This window comes from Quercus lobata, chromosome 5 (genome assembly GCF_001633185.2).
Source record: "Quercus lobata isolate SW786 chromosome 5, ValleyOak3.0 Primary Assembly, whole genome shotgun sequence".
Classification (NCBI taxonomy): Eukaryota; Viridiplantae; Streptophyta; class Magnoliopsida; order Fagales; family Fagaceae; genus Quercus; species Quercus lobata.
This window is the reverse complement of record NC_044908.1, coordinates 57,126,159-57,135,798: the sequence shown is the minus strand read 5'-3', so window position 1 is coordinate 57,135,798 and position 9,640 is coordinate 57,126,159. Positions and strand designations below refer to the sequence as shown.

The 9,640-nt window shown below is 33.3% G+C and overlaps 1 pseudogene; it reads left to right on the top strand.

Moving 5' to 3' along the window:
• Positions 1–5,882: 5,882 nt before the first annotated feature.
• On the top strand, positions 5,883–8,308 carry LOC115990764 (annotated as a pseudogene).
• The last annotated feature ends 1,332 nt before the right edge of the window (positions 8,309–9,640 follow it).

The window sequence follows — 9,640 nt, the reverse complement described above, 5'->3', positions numbered from 1 at the left end:
GTTTGATTTAATTTGTATAGCAATTTATTTAATTGTTAGGTCGGATTAAAATTGATTGGTAGCTAATTTTGAGTGTAATATATAATTTTCAATGTCTCTCACACCCTCAGATTTAATTTTAACAAAGCTAGAAATAGGATTAAGGCTCATTTGAAGTAAAAAAAAATTTTGAATTGTATTAATTTCTTAAAGCACCAAGAATACTGTTTAAGAAGTCCACCTATTCTCTAAGTTTAATATCAAGCGATGTAATTTTTTCTTGTGCATCTATTATTTTTTTGAACCCAAGCCCAAAAGTTTAATGAATGAAAATTAATCCTTTTGGATTGTGAACTTTGTAATGACAGAAGAAGATATACCAGTCATAGAGTGTCACAATGAACATATTTAAATGAGAGTTATCAATTTTTTTTTTTTTAATAAAAAAATCCTAAAAGGCAGCCACTTAGTCCTAAAAGGTAGCTAGTTATTACACATCAATAACCATAACAAAAATTTGAAATGCTAAAGACTCTCACGTTGTAAATGCAGAATTTTTTTAATTCAATTTTTTTAAATGGTAGTATGTAATTATATTTAATCCTAAAAGATAGGCATTTAGTACACATTCATAACTAAATTTTAGCATGCTTAAAAAAACTATCCAAAAAAAAAACCTAAGAAGGGCCATCAACGTTACAATTCCTTTAATTTTTTGAAAAAAATGTTTAAAAAAAAAAGTGCAATGAAAGGCACAACAAAAGACAATATTAAATTTCATATGGAAGAGATTCAATTGAGAAAAATGAAGTTACGTGTAACAATTTCAATTAACTAAAAACGTAGTGTTACACAAATTAATAAATATAGGCGTATATATAGGTATGACTTTTACCCAAAAAAAAAAAAAAAAGGTTTTTAACAACTATTTGATAGATTGACTATCACTTCACTCACCTGAATTCATTTAATGTGCCTGCTATGCAATCTAACAAAATTTGTTAATAACAAATTTTTTTTTAAAAGATTAAAAAAAATAGATAGTAAGGCTTAAATACAAGAAAAACAATAAACAAAAATAATAGGAGGAAAAGAGAATACCACTTAGAATACATACACTAAAATAATTAGTCAAACCAGATAACCAGAAAATAATAGACAGTATATATATATATATATATATATATATATATATATATAAAAGAATGACTCATTAATTAGATAAAATATTAAACACATATCAAACTGTTCAAATAAAAAAAAAAGGATAATATCCACACCCAGTGAGAATGTGCACGTTTCTCGAAGTTACACGTTGATGCTATGAATGCTATATTTTTGTTACAAAATGATGCATGATGGTGCCAATTAACTACCTACAACTGTGCTCTCTATGCACCGAATTTATGGGACATGATAACACACCAGTCATGTTAAAAGTTAAAACTAATTTCCAACATCTTGAGGGATTTATCCTCACCTTGACGTCCATAAAATAAGGAAGAGAAATTGTTTGGAGTTCCAAATATAGCCCCATAGAAAATGCATTTCTTAACACAAAAAAGAAAAGGCTTACACATAGTATAATAAATAAAAGGGAAAAATTTGCAGAAAAGCATCTTTTTGGGAAAATATTAACAAAAAAGCATGTGTAGGAAACATTTTAATTAGTTAGACTATTTAAAAAAAAAAAAAAATAGAACTCGAGTTTCTAAAACTCGAGTTCCTAGTTTTTTCACACAAAACTCAAGTTTCTTAGACTCGAGTTCCACCTTTTTTTTTTTGGTCCATGTCAGACTTCATCTTAAGAGGAAATGGGTTGGAACTCGAGTTTGTTAAACTCAATTTTCAAAAACAATCTAACTAATCAAAATGTTGCATCCGTATGCTATGTAGCAAAATTTTTTCTAAAAATCTACTATTTGGCAAATTTTTCCTAAATAAAAGATAATCATAAGGAAATAAGAAGATGAAGAACACCCAAACGCATGAGTTTGTTTGTTTGTTTGTTTTTTTTTAATTCAAAACAAAGATATTTGAACCAAAAAAAAAAAACCAATGTGAGATGAGATTAAGGAGAAGGATAATGATAACAAAGTAAGGAAACCAAATATAAACCAAATACAGGAAAACAAATACTGAATGACACCTTTTAAAAAAAAATATAAATAAAAAACTTAATTTGCTGTAATACAGAGAACCCAACACTCATGAGGCATCTAAATAGAGGTAATCAAATATACTTACATTTTTGCTACGGAAATCTTGAAGATCCACACCCAGTGCACGTTTCCTTGAAGTTTAGGTACGAAAATCTTGAAGATAGACAAAAAGGATAATGATAACAAAGTTTGATCATATTTTGTAGATAGTATTTTAGGTGAGAGTTAAAAAGAATTTTATTTTTTTCCTTTCAGACTCCAAATCGCGATAATAGAATAAGCTTTTTTTTCCCCCTAAACTCTAAGTTAGCGTTGAACTAATTCAAAAAAATAAAAAATAAAAAATCAATTTGAGTTTTAAAAAACTAATTTTAGTTCAAATAGAACTCATATTTGAGAATGTGAACATGACTATTAGTTTATGAAAGTTAACTGTATAAAGGCTGAAAAGCAAACATTCCTTCACTGTTACGTTTTTTTATTTATTTATTTTTTAAAGGGAAATACCGTTATGTTAAGAATAATTTGCATTGATCCATTGAATTGCATGTGATGACATTTAGGAATATAAGAACTCATATTTGAAAACGTGAATATAAAAAAATTTGAGTTCAAATAGAACTCATAAATTATCTGACATGAATGGAAAGAAAATGATGAGTAAATACCTTTTTGAGTGGCTTCCTTTGGCACGTAGTCACCTATTACTATTGTTCCTCTGAGTATAAAAAGCAGGGACTTGAGGGTGGAGGGTGGAAATGGGAAGTATTTTCTTTTTTATGGAAGAGATAGGAAGTAATTTGATAACATTATAACTACTTAATGATAATGGAGAGATTTAAATTTGTTAGGTAGAAGTTTGGAGTTGTGTTTGACTAAAATGTGGGTGTACTTTTCAATAACTGTAGAGGTTTGGAGTTGTAGTTTTTCTTGACCCTCCGCCAGAGGTGTCCTTACTTTTGAATTTAAATTCGGCTAAAACTTTGTATGATCGCAGCACTGCTGCTCCTGTTTTCTCTGCTTAGTTGCTTTTAATAAAACTCTAGTTTACCCAAAAAGAAAAGAAAAAAGATGTGCTTAAACACCACATTTTATCAATACTTGTGTTAGTTTTTTAATCAGTACGTGTGTTAGCTTTTTTTTTTTTTTTTTTTTAACTATTTAGTTTTTTTTTTTTTTTAACGTGGGTGTTTTTTTTTTTAAAAAAAACTAATAGTATTTAAAAATAAATAAACATGTAGTTGCTTTGAAAAATTGGATTAGTGGGAGAGTGTTTCTATTTTGCAGGCAATATTTTAGTGTAAGTTAGGCCTGTATTTTTACCAAATTATCCTTTAATTTTATCTCTACTTAAATTTAGAGAGATAGGGGTATTTTGGAATAAAAAAAAGATCCAGTCCAAACAGATGCAGTCCCTTAAATAGTAGTATAGATAGATAATAATAATAATAATAATAATAATAATAATGTGCTGTTTTACATTTGTATCCTCATGGACAAAATGTCTCACTAATGTACGATTTGCTTAATAAAACATCATGTACGCGTTGTTTTGATTTCTTGTATGATTTGCATAATGTCTCATAAATTGTATTTTTCCCTAAATGATATTGAAATTTGCTCACAGCTTACACATTACAAATTGTTTTTGCGTTTTTCAGATTTTTTTTTTTATTAATATGAAATTTCTTAGCTTATCAAACCCTTCTTTTTTGGGTAAATGTCAGAAAATTTATTGACGAAATGTAAACGTAATTACACCATGACTATTGGTGAAATAAGAATGTGCAAAGTAATTAACATTCACTGCTTTTTGTAATTTTGTTTTACAGATTATTGAGGATGATAAGTGCTTGTTGTCTACTAGGTGTGCCAAATTGGGGATACATATGTTATGGGAATGTGGGGTGGCACAAGACATCTGGGCGGATATTTCAGTCAAATTGCAGAAATATATTCTTGAACAGCATGATGTAGTGCAATTATTTGAAGAATTATTGAGCAGATTGCCCACGACTAAGTTTGAATTATTTTTGGTTCAAGCTTGGCTAATTTGGAACCAAAGGAATGTTTTGTATCACGGAGGGAAGCTAAAGGATTCGATGTGGCTGAACAGAAGGGCTGCTGATTATCTAGATGAGTTTTGGCAAGCCCAGGACCTGCTGCAAACACCAGTGATAAATATGGGTTCCCAGGTGTGGCAACCTCCTCCAAGATCAATGTTTAAATTGAACTTTGATGTTGCTACTTTTCCAGGCTTAAACTGCTCAGGTCTGGTTGCTATGATCTGCAATGAGAAGGGTAAGGTGATGACGGCTTTATCAACAAGAGGGCCTTCGGTGACTGACAATAAGGAGGCAAGGGCTTGACAAAAGGTCTGAGTTAAATTTTATGGATAATTTTATATAGGTTGGATAAAGGTCTTGCATTGGGTACAGGTTCTATCTGCAGATAGCCATTTGAATGATAGGCATATGAGGTGTTTCTCCTCTTGAAAGCCCATTTAGTAGGCGAGGAGGAAGTTTGCCTAAGATGGACTGTTGTAACAGTAGATGATTAACAAGTTGTGGGATGTCATGATAGTGTTGGGCTATTGGGGAAACACCACTTTTGGAACTTAAAAAGCTCTAAGCAATGGGTTTTATTTATTTCATTTCATTTTTATTTATAGCCCCAACAAGTAGTGGTTATTTTATCATCTTCCCTATAAATAGGATTAAGCTTCAACTTGGGTTGGTATTTTATATGATAGTGTAGACATAGTAGCATGTTCCTCTTCCATTTATCTCATGTTTGCTTTGTTTTTCTGTCTCCCTTTTTTTAAACTTACAATTTTCCATCTTAAATGGGGTACAGGTTTTCTTCTTTGGAATCAGACTTGCAGGGTTGGGTAGGAAATGAAAGTTTTGAGAATCAGGTCCAACAAATGCAAGAACCCAAAATAAGGTTTGCACTAAACTTTCTTATGCAATTTTCAAATTAAATATGGCCTCTTATTTGAAGATAATTAGTTTCCTAAGTGCCACCACATTCATTTACCATTCACCAATTATCATAATCTTAGTTTGCTTATTGCAGTATAAGGATATAATGTCTTCTAGATTTACTATGCTGGGCCTATATTCATTAACTAACTTGAAGAAGTTTTCCATCCATATTCTGTATCGTTACCACTGTATCCTTGCACATAATGGATTCAAACCTTTTTCACTAATCTCATATAAAAAGGATTGTTCAAAGTGCCTACATGTAAGAACTTTTGGAGTCACAATTGGTTAGGTAGATGTTAGGCTTAATTATAAGAAGTCAGTACATTAAGAGCAGTTATCTGTTTATACTATGTAGTAATTCTTTTGTCTTCTAAAATTATTAGTACTTATCAGAGAAAATAATAAGAGAACTTTTATAGCAATGGATTTATATATATATATATATATATATGTATTGCATTCATGTAGCCTAAGTTTAGTTATCATTTTCAAGTCATAGTACCTTCAAGTAAACTAAATATTCACAATCCCTACTCACATAGCTAATAAAATTGAAAAGTTGCAAAGGGACTTTCTATGGGGTGATAGCAAGACTCATCTGGTAGGATGGATAAAGTATGTGCGCCTATAGCCAATGGTGGCTTAGGGATAAGGAAACTTACCACTTTCAATAAGGCCTTACTGGGGAAATGGTAGTGGCGGTTTGGGAAGGAAGAGGGTCGGTTATGGAGGAGGGTGGTAGTTTCAAAATATGGGGAAGAATGGGGAGGATGGACCTCAAAGTTGGGTAGGGGAGTTCATGGGTGTGGTTTGTGGAGAGGTATTCACATAGGTTAGGAGGATTTTAGCAAATATTGTCACTTTGTTGTTGGGTTGAGGAATAGAGTGAGGTTTTGGTAGGATAGGTGGTATGGGGATCAACCTTTTCTCTTGGCTTTCCCAAGGCTATATGGTATTGCCGTTGATAAAGAGGTTTCTGTAGAAGCTTCTTTGTCAAGGCAAGGGGTGGAGGATAGAAGAATTTGGGATGTTTGTTTTATTCCAGAATTTAATTATTGGGAGATGGATGAAGGGCTACATTTTCTTCATATATTGGGAGCTAATACTCCTCCAATGGATGTGGGAGACTAGATGAGATGGAAGTTGAAGCCTAATGGGGTTTTTGACATCCGGTCATATTATAACAAATTAAGGAACTCTCCCTCAACTGTCTTTCCTTGGAAAGCTATCTGGAAAGTTAAGGCCCCTAGGTGAGTTTCCTTTTTTGTTTGGTGTGTTGCTTGGAATAAGATCCTAACGGGTGATAACCTGAAATTGAGGAGATTGGTTTTTGTGGACTGGTGTATTATGTGCCATCTTTGTGGAGAGACAATAGACCACTTATTTCTTCATTGTGAGATGGCTTATAGGTTTTGGAGCTTTGTCTTTATAACTTTTGGCTTGTCTTGGGTTATTCCTAGATCGATCCCAGATTTGCTTTTTTGGTGGTGGAATTGGTTGGGGAAGCACTCGTCTCAGATTTGAAATTTAGTTCTGTTATGCATCCTTTTGTGTATTTGGAAGGAACGCAATCAGCGGACTTTTGAAAATTTGATTAGTTCTGGTGATCAGATGCTTGCTTCTTTTAGTGGAACTCTTTTTGATTGGTCTCAGGCTTGGGGACTCACGACTAGTGATTCTCTCCCTTCTTTCCTTAGTTCTCTTTCTCTTTGTAATTAATTTGTTGTTTGGTTTTTCTCTTTTTTTGTTTTTCTTTGTTTTCTTCTCCTTGTATTTCCTGGGTTTGCTCTTTGTTTTTCTAGCATAGAGTAGCCTTTCGTATATATATCATTCTTACTTATCAAAAAAAAAATATATATATATATATATATTTATATATATTTATTTAACTATCCCGTGCATCACTTGAGTTAGCAACAAGTATATATATATATATATATATATATATATAGTGAGAGAGGTGCTATGTCCACAGCATTTTCACAACATTTTTACAACAAATCATAAGTGGTTAGTTGTAATTGGTTCAAATTTGAACCTAACACTAAGATTACTTTTTTGTCCTAACAATAATAACCAGTAACAACTTGCCACTTAGGATTTGTTGTAAAAATATTGTGAACATATCATTTCTCATATATATATATATATATATATATAGTCTTGAGGTTTATCACAAGTGTATTCCTATCTGTGATGTTTTTTTGGTTTTTGGGCTCAAAAAATCTAATGGACCCATAATAAGAAAGTGGGTTTGGTTTTCAGATTAAAATTGGGTTGGACTTGGGTATGTGAGCACAAAGTTCTTTGTCCATACTATAGGTATTCTGAGGAGAGAGAGACCACTAGAAGCAGAGGCTGAGAGGCAGTGTTGGTTGCTAGAGACCGGAGTGAGTAGACTCATCCATAGCAGTTGTCTTAATCGTATTTTGAAATTGGAACTCAGGACTTTGAAGTAGAAAAGAGCTTCGCTTGAGACACAGAGAGATATCAGACATGGTGGGGCTTGTTGGGAGACTGGAACTTACAATATAAGAGCAATAGAGCATAGTGAAAGAAGCATCGGGAAAAACCCTTGCAGTGGCAAAGTTCTTCTGCGTCCTCCACGTCACCAACACCTACCTCTGCACCTTTGCCCTCGTAAAACATTTTTCCTTAAACTTTACTAAACATGTTTTAGGAAGAAATGATAATAATTGAGTGGTTGCAGGCCTATGGTCCCAGCATGGTCTCGACCTTCAATCTAACCGGTGATATGTTCCTGGCTGAGCGGCTCTCCATCAAATTTGGTAAAGTGGGCCCCAGAGATATTGTCCTCTTACGCTCTCATGAATCTCCTTGAAAAGTCATGGTGAAGCGCTTGTTGGGATTGGAGTCTCATTCTATCACCTATGTTGTCGACCCCATGAAAAGTGATAGATGTGACACTATTGTGGTAGCTATTATCATTCATCACTTTAACTTTGTTTTTTTTGAATTTGGATTTTGTTGCTAAAGCTTTTAGTTATAGATTGTGCTTTGTTATAGCTAGTGTTAGTGTTGTCATAGGTTCCAAAGGGACATGTTTGGGTAGAGGGAGACAACATCTATAATTCTAGAGATTCAAGACAATTTGGTCCTATTCCCTATGGCCTCCTTGAAGGCAAAGTATTGGTGAAAATGGCCAAATGGCCATAAAATTCTAACTATATAGTTAGTAGGCCAGTTCTGAAACAATATAATTTACTAGCATCTTGAGCGTTTAAGAGTCGATTTTGGCCTATAAATCGAGTCTCAAAGACTCGATTTCCAAAGCCTGATGTGACAATTTTTCCTACCTGAAAATCGAGTCTCTAAGACTCAATTTAAAAACAAAAAAATTAAGAAAAAAAATTTAAGTCAAAATCTCTCGTAAAAGTTTCGTTCAAAGCTTTCACTGCAACCAAAAAACAACAGAGAGAGAGAGATTGAGATTCAAATCTGATCTGAAAGAGCATGGGTCGCGCGTTCAAAGCTTTCACTACAACCAAAAAACAACAGAGAGAGAGAGAGAGAGAGAGATTCAGATTCAGATCTGATCGGAAAGAGCATAGGTCGCGCGTTGCCTAGGAGCGGCCTGGGTCGTGCGACCCAGGCCGCGCCCAGGCAGCGCACGATGGGTCGCTTACGGTGCGCACCTTGGGTCTCACGCGCGACCTAGGCCGCGCGCGCGCAGCTTGGGCGTGGCCTGGGTCTCGCACTGGGTCTTGATCTTCTCTCTCTATTTCTAGGTTTTTTTTTTTTTTTTTTTTTTCTTGGGTTCTTCTCTATGTTCTCTGAAGTTCTGGGTTCTAGTTTGAGGTATATAAAGGTTGTAAATCGAGTCTCTAAGACTCGATTTCCATGTGGTTGCCAAAATCGAGTCTCGGAGACTCGAGATGCTAGTAAATTATAATGTTTGTAAACTGGGTCTACTAACTATATACTTACAATTTTATGGCCATTTGGCCATTTTGGCCACTCTGTAAGGTGACTACATTTCTTTCTTTAGTCCATTTAATGTTGAATTTTTATGCTATTAATTGTACTTTGTCTTTGTCCCAGCCAAAAAACAAAAGGAGGGTATAATTTAAGTTATTTTTCTGTTAAGAAATTTTGTTCTTTTGGCAATGGAATGTATAGTAATCGCCTTTGATTTTCTTTCAATTTACATTGGGGGCAAATTGAAAGTGATGCTCAATTAAGTTCCTGTGAGTGCATTTGGTTTTGTAGTCAAAGATAATGTGATTAAGTGTACATTTTTTCTGCATTGATTTTTGATGAATTTACTAGGCCTAAATCATGGATGATACATTTCTAATTGATAATTTTTTTAGGGATCAATAATAGGGAAGATTTATTAGTAAGATGAGAAACCTAAGAATATGTCATTCTGAAATTCTAGTTGATAGAACTAGCATATATGTTAAATTAAATGGAAACTATAAAGATATAACTTAGCATTGAAGAATGTTTGGATAGGTGGGCTTAAAGACACAACAAAAGTCAAAA